Genomic DNA, 13,508 nt, shown 5'->3' with positions numbered 1-13,508 from the left:
CCTTTATGGATACAATTTCTTTTGAAAATGAGTTGGTGACAAATTTAGTATTGGTGTTTCCTGTACATCACAAAAATACAAAGATCAAATCAGTATTGTTATCCACTGTAACATTCAAGAGTACACTTTTTAAAAAGTATTTTGCTATAATTTTACTGTATTTTGCTTTAAAAATTTTCATCTGTGATTTTGAAAAATGATTCTTATTTGACAGTTCAGTAGTCAAAAAATGCCTTCATCTGCCCTCCATAGATGCTTTTTATGACAAAGTTTTAGAGAATAAGTCATGTATGACTTCTTTTCCAGCATGCAAATGTCTGCTTTGCAGTGCAGCTAGAATTAGAACAAATCTGCAAATTTAAGTAATTAAAACTGATTTCAATGTCATTAAATAGGGTATAACAGGTTTTTCTTTTCTCACTGTGATGGAGAAAGTCAAACAGAAGAATGAGCTAGAAGGAACTTTAGGAATGATCTTGATTAACCCTTTTATTTATAGTCAAAGACATTGTGGCCTAGAGGTTGTCTTTCCCATCACCAATGAGCCTGCAGCAGAGCAAGGATGAGAAAGTTGGTTTTGTGATGACCAACCTGGCCCTTTTAGTGTTCTGAGTGCCCGGGGATTATGATTGTGTAGGAATGTCTCTTTTTACTTTAGGAGATTAACCTCAGGAACCCCCATGAGTGTTCCACTAAGGTAAATCTGAAGATTTACTAAACTTCAGTGTGTTCCCACTGCCCCTGGGGTGGAAACGATGCTTTAGCTTTGATTTTCTGGACTCTCTGCAACGTGGCAACAACCTACCTTTCCAGCCTGTTCCCACAGCCTCCCTCCATAGGCATGGTCTAGTCCAAGAGCCCCCTTTCACTTTCAGATACCTTGAGCTTTAAGTGTTAATGTTCATTTCCACTTCATTACCACACTACCCATCCCTCAGAGTCCAGCTTAAATTTCACCTCCTCTGTGAAGTTTTCTCTTGCCATCAGGAACACTCTCTTTGGGATTTATGACTGGACCAGTTAGCGTTTATTACATTGCCATATTTATTAGTTTTATTTTTTTTTACTAGTTTTATTTCTTAGTTTCTCAGTCAGAGTATGGAGTCCTTAAGAACTAATGCCATATCTTTCTGTTTCACTTTATATATATATATATATACTCTCACCACCCCCAGGGCTAGTATGAAGCTTTACACACAAAGAGGAGCTCACCATCTCAGCTGAGTGATCAAGTGAGGGCCCTGTCGTATCAGAATCTTAGAGTAAGGGCATGTTTTGTAAAATCATCTATTGCTGATATAACAGTTAACTTCTTCCAGTCCTGGCAACCCCTGCTTAACGGCTGGGCTCAGCACCAGAATTCAGTCTGCCCTTGAAGCAAACTCTCCCAGGATAGGTTTGATATTTGGAAATACATCAACAGAGGTATTTGTCCTTCAGTAATATTTGAGAACCGTTCATAATAAGTGTCACTGAGGAAACCAAAAAGTGTTCTATAAAGAAAGCTGACACCTCATCATACCAGTCTGTCCGGTTAGAAGGAAAGAGTCGAACACCCATGCTTGCTGCTTAGAACAGGGGCCCGTGGGCTGTCAGCTGGCCTCTGTCCTGTCTTATCCCAGAGCACAGGAGGGGCAAGAGTGCCACATGGAGCACCCTTCGCCACACCGGACCACAAAGCCAGAGTGGCTCTGGATCCCCGAAAGCAGATCCAGTCTCTGGAAGGCATAGCTCCCTCTCTCCTCAGAAACAAATTTTCTACATACAGTAAGGCCACACCATATTGACTAGCATTTCGGATGTGGTGGGATGACCAAACCAGATTTCATACGTTGTGCAAAGGAGATTCCCAGGGCTTGTGTGGGAAAATGCCGTCCACGCAGACACGCAGAGCTTGGGCAGAGCGCTTAGGTTCCGGCACCCAGGGGTGCCTTTCGACCAGATTCCAAGGCTCAAATTCATCTGGGATTGAGATAGATTATAATTTCCGACAAAACCTAAATCATAAAGATAAATGCTGGGAGCATCCAAACACGTTTCTGCCTACCTCCAGCCTTGGTTACCCCTGCACACCCTGCCTGTTAGTTACAGGTGGATTACATGAAGAAGGAAGGTGCCCCAAGAATGAAAACCACCCCAGAGCCCTGAAGTCATTTCTGCTTGATTGAGAACAGCAATCAGGATGCTTTTTACGGTGAGATCCCTTTCTTTTGCTAAACATTACAAGAAGTCCATCTGCACTGACAGGTGGGCACAGGGAAAGTGGGCCAGTGCAGTTTAACACCAGCCTGTGTCAAAGGTCAGAAGGGAGTAACCCATCACTCAGAGTGGGGCCAGAGGACCAGCAGTGACCTGGAAGCCTATTAGGAACGCAGAATCTCAGGCCCCACACACGGCCACTGAATCAAAACTTTCATCTTCACAGGATGCCCAGGTGAGTCGTATACAGGTTAAACTCTGAGTGCCATTCTGGAGGGCTCAGGGGTGTAGTTCCGGAGCCTTAAACAAACCCCCAAGTTCCTGGGGCTTCACTCTCCTCTCAGAGGGAAAGGAAACACCCACCCTCCTGTGTCATGCAACTGTTAGGAAACCTAATGATCGTAAAAGCTCATTGAAAATCTAAAATATTCTATACAAATAAGATCCCACTAACTTTGTGAACTGCAAAAAAAAAAAAGGGTGAAAGGCCTCCTCTCTGAAAACAGAAAGGAACAGCGGCCTCTATGTTTTACTTGGCAGGACGCTGCCGACTTTCTTAGGATCACTTGCTACTTACACATCTTGAGCTATAATTTTACCTTTCCAAAGTTTTGCCTTTTGAATGGCCTCTCAAAACTTACAGCTCCGTGAGTCATGTTCACCTAATTAGCCGCTGCCACGAAATACTTGGCATATCCCAGGCTCTCCAGGAAAATCTGTTGTATTTGGAAAACTGAAGAAAAACCAGGAGACACATACGGTGGGCAAAAGTAGGGTTACAGTTGTGAAACAGAGCTTATTCTTGTGTTATTTATTATTTTATTTTTTCCTCAAAGACTGCCTGTCCACAGAGGCCTGTCCCTGAAGCGGCTCATGTGACACCCTCCCAGTACTCACATCAACATTTGCATTGCTGCAGAAATGTGGTGATGGCACCTACAGACAATGCCACTCAGACCTGAAAAGGCCACTAGGTAAGTATAGAGGCTCATAAAACTTACCCTTGAAAAGGGTTGAATTTCCATCAAAAGAAAAACATTTAGAGAAATATATGGAATTTGATTTAATACCTTCTCATTTTTTGAGATAAGCTTAGATTTACAGAAAAGTTGCAAAGATAATACAAAAAGTTCCTTTATACCCTTCTCTCAGCGTCCCCTAATGTAAACATCTTCCGTAACCACAGCACTTTTGTCCAAACCAAGAAATTAACATCAGAGCAATGCCATTAACTAAATTAGGAGTTTATTTGGATTTCACCAGTTTTTCCACCAATGTCCTTTTTCTAGTTTAGGATCCAGTCCAAGCTAGCACATTGCAATTTAGCTTTCACTCTTTTGTGCCTAATATAAGATATTGGTGCTTTGAATGTTTAAATCTTTTAATTATTAAAATTTAAATTACTGTACACAAAATAACATGTCTATATGCCATCATCAGAATGCCACAGTTGTTAGAATTTTACCATATTTGCCTTCAATCTCTTTTTTCAAACTATAAAATATTAAAGATATGACAAAACATCCCTTCTTTGCCTTCTGGTCAGTATAGGCCATTCATATATACTTTTTACTGCACACATATAAATTCACAAACAATACATATACTTATTTTGTGAACTTTTAAGATTTGCATAGGTACTATCAAGCTATCTACATTCTTAAAAATATGTTTTTATTGATTTTTAGAGAGAGAAAGGAAGAGGGAGAGAGAGAGAAACATCGATATGAGAGTGAAACTGATTGCCTGCCTCCGGCATACTCCCTAACGAGGATCAAGCCTGCTACCTGGGCATGTGCCCTGACCTGGAATCGAACTGGCAACTTTTCAGTGCCTGGGACTACACCCAGCCAACTGAGCCACACCGGCCAGGGCAAGCTGTATGTTTTATATGCAGTTTTACTTTCCACTCAACATTAATTTGAGGTTTCTCCAGTGGATCTGATTCATGCATTTGAATTACTACGTAGCGTATACCCTTAAATGCATTTATGTATCTAGACTCCTGAGAGGTGCTGAGGCTGTTGCAAACTGAGCTGTAATGAACGTGGATGTTTATACGCCAGTATGCTGTATAGGTGTTTATTGAATTTCTCTAGCCTAGATGTGGGACTGCTGGGCATAGGGAGTGCACATCTTCAAATGTATTAAGTATGGTGAAATCACGATCCAAAAAAGTTCTAAAAAATTAAATTTCTACCAGCAATGTGTAAGAGTTCCGATTTCAAGTGCTCGCTAAAATATCCCATATCGGACATTAACTTCTGCCCTTCAAATAAGTAAGTAAAGTTTTTCTTAATATGTGTTTCTCTGTTACTGGCAAGGCTGAGCAACTTTTCAAGTTGGCTCTGAAACCTGGGCTTGTATTTGTTTTTTGTCACATGAATCTATGTGACCTTGGGCAATCTATTTAATGCTCAGTTTTCTCAGCTATAAAATGAGATAAATGAGTGGATACAAGCAAGGCACATAGAAAAGACTGGCATAATAAGATGGCCCAATTCACCTGATGTGTTTTCTCCCCTTGACTTTGAATCAGCCGTTTTCCCAAGGAGCTGTGGTTCTTTTTACCAGATGGTGTTTAGAACTCACAGTCTGAACACTAGGGGAGCTCACTGCAACTGTGCTCTCACTGCTCCCGAGTGAACAAAGCTAGAAAATAAGTATATTTAAGAAAATGCATCATACATTCATATTGATATTTTCCAATTCAAATGTAAATTTACAGGTTTTCACTTATTTCTTGAATGTTATATTTCTATCCTTTTTTCTTAAATTCAAAATCTTGGTTCCTAACAACATTAATTACATAGTTGATTTATTCTACTAAATATGTAATAGTTTCAAAATATAATAATTTTATTATCAACAATATGATTACTGAAAACAATTTTTAAAAAATATTTCTTTGCAGTTTTTTGTCCTTGGGCAATATTTCATGAGGGATATAAAATCAAGTTACTGGATTTAAAAAAAAAAAATCTTCACCCAAGGATATGTTTATTGATGCTAGAGAGAGAGAGAGAGAGAAAGATAGAGAGAGAGATTGATTAGTTGCCTCCTGTATGTGCCCTGACCAGGGATTGATCCTGAAACCTAAGTATGTACCCTGACTGGGAATTGAACCCACAACCTCTTTGGTATACAAGATGACATTCCAGCCAACCGAGCCACACAGCCAGGGCAGATTACTGGCTTTTAAATCACCTGAAGTTTCTCTGAGGTCATGCCACTAACTTGAAGCACAGTTAGGTTCATTGATCCATTTGACTTTGATTTTCAGGATTTATTTATTTATTTTTAGGATGCTATTATTTTTTTGATTTTTATTTTTTGATTTTTTAATGGTGGTGTGTTTGTTTATTTTATTAATTATTAATTTTTATTTTTGTTTAAAATATTACAGATGTCCCTTTTTCTCCCCAATGACCCATTCCCCTAGGTCCCATCCCCCTCCCCAGGCCCTCTCCCCACCATTGTCCGTGTCCTTGGGTTGTGCATATATGCATATAAATTCTTTGGTTACTCTCTCCCCCTCCACCCACCTGCCCTCCTCCATCCCTCTGACATTTGTCAGTCTGATCTCTGCTTCCATGTCACTGAATCTATTCTGTTTATCAGTTTATTAAGTGAGATCATGTGATGTTTGTTTTTCTCTGCCTGGCTTATTTCACTTAGCATAATATTCTCCAGGTCCATCCATACTGTCCCAAAGGTATAAGATTCCTCTTCTTTACAGCTGCGTAGTATTCCATGGTGTAAATGTCCCACAGCTTTTTTATCCACTCATCTACTGATGGGCACTTGGGCTGTTTCCAGATCTTAGCTATTGTAAACTGTGCTGCTATGAACATCGGGGTACATATATTCTCTCTGATTAGAGTTTCAGGATTCTTAGGATACATTCCTAGGAGTGGAATCACTGGGTCAAAAGGCAGCTCCATGTCTAATTTTTTGAGGAACCTCCATACTGTTTTCCACAGTGGTTGCACCAGTTGGCATTCCCACCGGTAGTGCACTAGGGTTCCCCTTTCCCCACACCCTCGCCAGCACATGTCGTTTGTTGATTTGTTGATGGAGCCATTCTGACAGGTGTGAGGTGATACCTCATTGTGGTTTTAATTTGCATCTGTCTGATGACTAGTGACATTGAGCATTTTCTCATGTGTCTCTTGGCCATTTGTATGTCCTCCTTGGAGAAGTGTCTATTTAAGTCCTTTGCCCATTTCTTAATTGGGTTGTTTGTCTTCCTCTTGCTGAGTAATGTGAGTTCTTTGTACACTTTGGAAATTAGCCCTTTATCAGATACATCCTTGGAAAATATATTTTCCCAGACCGAGCGGTTCCTTTGTAATTTGAGGCTGTTTTCTTTTGCTGTGCAGGAGCTTTTTAGTTTGATGCAGTCCTATATGTTTATTCTTTCTTTTGTTTCTCTTGCCCTAGGAGATGTATCAGTGAAAATTCCACTACGTGGGATGTCTGTGACTTTACTGCCTATGTTTTCTTCCAGGATTTTTATGGTTTGGTGACTTACATTTAAGTCTTTTATCCATTTTGAGTTTATTTTTGTGTATGGTGAAAGTTGGTGGTCTAGTTTCATTTTTTTGCATGTATCTGTCCAATTTTCCCAGCACCACTTATTGAAGAGACTGTCTTTACTCCATTGGATACTCTTGCCTCTTTTGTCAAATATTAACTGACCATAATTGTGTGGGTCTATTTCTGGGGTCTCTGTTCTGTTCCATTGATCTATATGCCTGTTGTTGTACCAATACCAGGCCGTTTTGATTACAGTGGCTTTGTAATACAGTTTGAAGTCCAGTAATGTGATCCCTCCCACTCTGTTCTTTTTTCTCAAGAAGGTTGCAGCTATTCAGGGTCTTTTTTGGTTCCATATAAATTTTCGAAATGTTTGTTTTTAGGTCTGTGAAATATGCTGTTGGTATTTTAATAGGAATTCCATTGAATTTATAAATTGCTTTGGGTAGTTGGACATTTTAATGATAATTCTTCCAACCCATGAGCATGGTATAGTCTTCCACTTGTTTAAATCTTCCTCTATTTCTTTTTTCAGTGTCATATAGTTTTCCAAGTACAGGTCTTTTACATTCTTGGTTAAGTTTATTCCTAGGTATCTTATTTTTTTAGTTGGTAAATGTTATTGTTTTTTTAGTTTCTCTCTCTGAAGGTTAATTGTTGGTGTATAAGAATGCCACTGATTTCCGGATGTTGATTTTGTATCCAGCTACCTTTCCAAATTTGTTTATCAAATCTAGTAGTACTTTGATGGAGTCTTTAGGGTTTTCTGTGTACAATATCATGTCATCTGCAAATAATGACAGTTTTACTTCCTCCTTTCCAATTGGGATACCTTTTATGTTTTCTTCCTGTCTGATGGCTATGGCAAGGACTTCCAGTACTATGTTGAATAAGAGTGGTGAAAGTGGACATCCCTGTCTTGTTCCTGTTTTTAATGGAAATGGTTTCAGTTTTTGCCCATTGAGTATGATGTTGGCTATAGGTCTGTCATATATGGCCTTTATTATGTTGAGGTATGATCCCTCTATTCCCACTTTGCTGAGAGTTTTTATCAGAAATGGGTGCTGGATTTTGTCGAATGCTTTTTCTGCGTCTATGGATATGATCATATGATTTTTGTCCTTCATTTTGTTTATGTGATGTATCATATTTATTGATTTGCGGATGTCGTACCAGCCTTGCATCGCTGGAATAAATCCCACTTGGTCATGATATATGATCTTTTTAATGTATTGCTGGATCCGGTTTGCTAGTATTTTAGTGAGGATTTTAGCACCTATGTTCATCAGGCCTATTGGCCTGTAATTTTCTTTCTTTGTAGTATCTTTATCTGTTTTTGGGATTAGGATGATGCTGCCTCATAAAAAGAGTTTGGGAGTTTTCCCTCCTCTTGAATTTTCTGGAATAGTTTGAATAGAATAGGTGTTAATTCTTCTTTGAATGTTTGGTAAAACTCTCCTGTAAATCCATCTGGTCTAGGACTTTTGTTTGCTGGGAGTTTTTGATTACTGCTTCAATTTCATTAGTTGTTATTGGCCTATTCAGGTTTTCTGCCTCTTCTTGATTCAGCTTTGGAAGGTTGTATGCTTCTAGGAATTTGTCCATGTCCCCCATGTTGTCCAATTTGTTGGCATATATTTGCTCATAATATTTTCTTACAATCCTTTGTATTTCTATTGGGTCAGTTGTTATATCGCCTCTTTCATTTCTGATTTTATTTATTTGGGTCCTCTCTCTTTGTTTCTTAGTCAGTCTGGCTAAAGGTGCATCAATCTTATTTACCTTTTCAAAGAACCAGCTCTTGGTTTCATTGATTTTTTTTGTATTTTTTTTTTTTTTAGTCTCTATGTCATTAATTTCTGCTCTGATTTTTATTATTTCCTTCCTTCTACTTCCTCGGGGCTTTTTTTTGCTGTTCTCATTCTAGTTCTTTTAGTTGTTGTGTTGGATGGTTCATTAGATCTTTTTCTTGTTTCTTGAGATAGGCCTGTAATGCTATGAGTTTTCCTCTCAGGACTGCTTTTGCCGTGTCCCATAGGTTTTGGGTTGTTGTCTGTTCATTTTCGTGACTTTCTATGAAGTGTTTGATTTCTTCCTTGATCTCATTGGTAACCCATTCATTGTTTAATAACATGCTATTTAGCCTCCATGTGTTTGAATATTTTTGAGTTTTTTTATAGTGGTTGATTTCTAGTTTCATGGCATTGTGATCTGAGAAGATGCTTGATATGATTTCAATCTTCTTATATTTGTAGAGGCTTGCCTTGTGCCCTAACATGTGGTCTATTTTTGAGAATGTTCCATGTGCACTTTAGAAGAATGTGTACTCTGCTGCTTTGGGGTGAAATGTTCTGTAAATGTCAATTAAATCCATTAGGTCCAGTGAGTCATTTAAGGTCTGTTTCCCTGTTGATTTTTTGTCCTGATAGGATCTGTCCAATGCTGACAGTGGGGTGTTAAAGTCCCCTACTATGATTGTGTTGCTGTCAATCTCCCCTTTAAAGTCCCCCAAGACATTTTTAATATATTTAGGTGTTCCTATTTTGGGTGCATAAATGTTTATAAGGGTTATTTCCTCCTATTGGATTGATCCCTTTAGTATTATGTAGTGACCATCTTTGTCTCTTATTGTGGTCTTTATTTTGAAGTCTGTTTTGTCAGAAATAAGAATTGCTACTCCAGCTTTCTTTTCCTTTCCCTTTGCAAGGAATATTTTACTCCATCCCTTCACTTTTAGCCTGTGTGAGTCTTTTGGTCTCAGGTGGGTCTCTTGTAAACAGCATGTATTTGGGTCCTGTTTTCTTATCTCTTCTGCTACTCTATGTCTTTTGATTGGACCATTTATTCCATTTACATTTAAGGTTACTATTGATATAAACTTATTTAATGCCATTTTCCCTGTTGATGCTGATGTACCTTTCTCTCACTATTCTTTCTTTTTCTTAGAGCAGTCCTCTTAGCATTTCTTGCAATGCTGGTTTAGTGGTACTGAACTCCTTTAGCCTTTTTTTGTCTGGGAAGCTTTTTATTTCACCTTCAATTTTAAATGATAACCTTGCTGGATAAAGCAATCTTGGTTGCATGTTCTTGCTTTTCATTACTTGGAGAACTTCATGCCACTCCCTTCTGGCCTGTAGTTTCTGTTGAGAAATCAGCTGTCAGCCTTATGGGGGTTCCCTTGTAGGTCACTGCTTGTCTCTCTCTTGCAACCCTTAATATTTTCTCTTTGTCCTTGACATTTGCCATTTTAACTATGATGTGTCTTGGAGTGGGTCTCTTTGGGTCCCTCTTGTTTGGAACCCTCTGTGCCTCCTGAACTTGTGTGGCTTTCTCCTTCGCCAGCCTAGGGAAGTTTTTTATCATTATTTCCTCCACCAAGTTCTCTATCCCTTGCTGTCTTTCCTCCCCCTCTGGCACTCCTATAATGTGAATGTTGTTTTGCTTCATGTTGTCCCAAAGCCCCCTCAGACTGTCCTCATGCTTTTTAAGTGTTTTTTCTTTTTGCGCTCTGATTGATTTTTTCTACCTTGTCTTCTAAGTCACTTATTCTATCCTCTGCTTCATTGAGCCTGCTTTTAATTCCTTCCAGTGCATTCTTGATATCAGATACAGCATTCTTTATCTGTGTCTGAGTTTTGTTTATGGTATGTGTCTTTTTTCATGTTTTCACTAAGATCCTCGATCTTATCATCCAGTGTCTTCTTTAGTTCCTTGAACATCTTCATAATCAGTACTTTGAACTCCGTTTCTGATAACTTGCTTAACTCCATCTCATCAAAGTATTTTTTTGGCGATGTTTCCTTTTCTTTAATTTGGGGGTTGTTTCTTTGTCTCCCCATTTTGGTAGGTCTTAGTGTTTGTATCTATATATTAAATATTTTTGCTGTCTCCCAGTCTTGTGGGATGGGATATTGTCTTGTGGGTCCAGTGGAGCCCAGAGGTGTGTTTTCCTCATACTTCTGAGCTCTTTGCTCTAGGAGTGTCCCTCTTGTGGGTGTCCCTTTTGTGGTTTCTTTTTGTTCTCCTGTTGTGGTTGGGTCTAGATTGCCGTTGATCAGTCCTTGGGAGGACCCTCCTCTCAGGTTGGCTGTGTCTCAGCCCCAACCTTGTTGTGTGCTGGCAAGGCAGGACAATACCCAACTAAACTTCCGGGAAACAAGGGGTATCTTACAAAATATCTTGACAGTCACAATGAAAACCCACATGAAAATAGAACTGGGAGAGTGAAGGGAGAACACACACACAAAAAAATGCTTAAAAGAAGGAAAGAGAGAAAGAAAAGTAACGCTTAGAGAGAGAGATGTATATTCTTGTTAATAGTGGTGATAATTTAGAAAATAATAAAAAACTAAAATGTAAAAAATAGAGAAACTACTGAGAGATAACAGAAGCACAGAAAAGATTCTGAAAGAAGGGCCAGCAAAAAATTAAGGGAAAGAATAGGAATAGGATAATAGTTGAAAATGAGAAACAAAAATACAATAAAGAGAATAAGAGAAACTAACAATCGAACAGACAGACAGGAAGACAGAAGGGAGGATAACAAAAGAATGAAAGAAAAGTAGAAAAAGAAAAAAGAAAAAAAGTTATGCCAATGGATCAACAGGAGAGAGATATAGCCCAGTTAGGGAGGGAGTCTGGTAAGAGATTTGGGGGAAACTATAGAGGAAAGCAGTAAACTTAGTTATAGTGATGAAGTCCCAGTCGTTAAGCAGGGATATCAAGAAAGTCTTGATAGTAGAAGCAAGGATAAAACAAAACAAAGCAAATAAACAAAACAAAACTAAAAACAAGCAAGACAAAATTCTTTTATAAAAAAGAAAAAAATTTAGTTAAAAAATGTTTTTTAAAAAAATTTTTAAAAATTATTATAAAATGTGAAAAAGAAGAAAAAACAAAATTTCTCCCCTTTCTCTTTTTCCTAAGGAAAAAAGAGAAAAAAACAAACAAACACACAAACAAAAAACAAAAAAATTAAAAACAAAAAACACACACAAAAACAAACCAAACCAAACCAAAAAAAAAAAAAAAAAAAAACCAGAAGAAAAAAAGACAGTCAACCAGGTGAGTCTCTTCTGGGCAGCTTGTGTTGTCTGAGGCTCACTGTTTTGTGGGCTGATTTCTGTTCTCCTGGGAGGTGCTTGTGTATCACCCAATGTGAGAAGCCATCTGGGTTTGGCTCTGGTGTCCTTAGGTAGATGGTTGATCTGAGGCTCTCCGTGGGCCACCTCCTCTTGTCAGCTACTTTGCAACCTTGTAGTTTCCTGGTCTTGCTCCAGAGCCTTCTGTAGAGTCTTTAGGGTGCAGGGTGGCTAGTGTAGCCCAGGGTATCACTCCCCTTAGAGGTGTTGCTCACTCTGCGGGAGTTAGTCTCTGCTCCACTGCCAGCTCCTCAGTCCCTACCCTGTCCTCTGATTCTAGTTCCGCAGGCTCTGTCCTGCGGATTGATTTCAGATTGATTTCAGCCTGTTGCCTTTTCTGTAGGGGCCATTTTGGCAGCCTGGGCTCAGTGGGTTCGATTAAAAAAACATTCCCATGAGCCCTTTGCCTGCCCAGCCCCCAGCAGGGGTTTTCAGCGTTTCCTCCAGCTCCCAAACAACAGTCCCCGAGAGTCTTATTCTTGTGATGTTCTCCTGTGAGCTGCTCTCCTTCCCCCTCAGGACTGTGCCCTGCGGGGTGTCTGGGGCCTCAGTGAGCGGGACCCGCCCCTTTCCTGTTGGGGGCGGGGCTCCTGCTGCAGGAGAGGCCGGTGGGCCCCGCCCCTCCCCGCTCAGCTCTGGTTGGCTGGTCGCACCAGGCCCGCCCCTCAGACCGTCTACTGCGCAGACCCCAGTCCCAGCCTCCGCTGGTCTGTCCACAGTGCACGCGGGGAAGGTGGGAGCCAGTTCTTGGATCAGACTCACAAATGCACAAAGCAACACAGGCAGAGGGTCCACCCCGCAAGGTCCCTCCGCCCCCTCATCAAGGCCCCCAGCGGGAGGGACCCAAAGTCAGCTCCACACAGCGCCCGGCACCACTGGTCTCAGCAAAGCTGGGGCAGCTTCATGTGACACCACAGTGCCCCCCAGGGCTGGTGACAGGTCCCAGCCTCTGGCTACTGGGGGCTCAGGGCGGGAGGGCTCCTCCCCTCCCCTGTGCCCCGCAGATTCAGCGCTTTCTGGGGCTCAGCACAGTGCCCCACAGGGAGACAGGGGGTCCCCATGTGCGCTGCTCAGCGCAGTCCTCTGGTCCCTCACCACTCGGGTGCCGCAGACCTTGGGACAGCCTTCCCTATCATTGGCACCCTGAACACTAGATGCTGGTCACAGCTGCCACTAGAAGCCTCGTTTTGCTAGGAAGGCGGCGCCGGCCGCCACTAGAGGCTCTGTCCCCCAGGAAGGCGCCGGCCGCCACTAGAGGCTCTGTTCCCTAGGAAGGCGCCGGCCGCCACTAGAGGCTCTGTTCCCTAGGAAGGCGCCGGCCGCCACTAGAGGCTCTGTCCCCCAGGAAGGCGCCGGCCGCCATTAGAGGCTCTGTTCCCCAGGAAGGCGCCGGCCGCCATTAGAGGCTCTGTTTCCTAGGAAGGCGCCGTCCCCTCCTCGCGGGCACCCCGCTTCCCCAGCTCCCTCTGTCCTGTGTGCGGGGCGCTCCTTACCTTCTTGTCGCCCCGGGTGTGGGATCCCCGCTTTTGGAGGCCGTCCGCACTCCCGAGGGGCGGGAGCTTTGCAGCCTCTAGGCCTCCGGGCTCGGGGCCCAGCACGGGCTTCAGGGGGCCTCCCCCCTTCCTATGC

The sequence above is a fragment of the Miniopterus natalensis genome, chromosome 6 (assembly GCF_054644295.1).
Source record: "Miniopterus natalensis isolate mMinNat1 chromosome 6, mMinNat1.hap1, whole genome shotgun sequence".
In the NCBI taxonomy this organism is placed as follows: Eukaryota; Metazoa; Chordata; class Mammalia; order Chiroptera; family Miniopteridae; genus Miniopterus; species Miniopterus natalensis.
Note: the sequence above shows the minus strand (reverse complement) of the source record.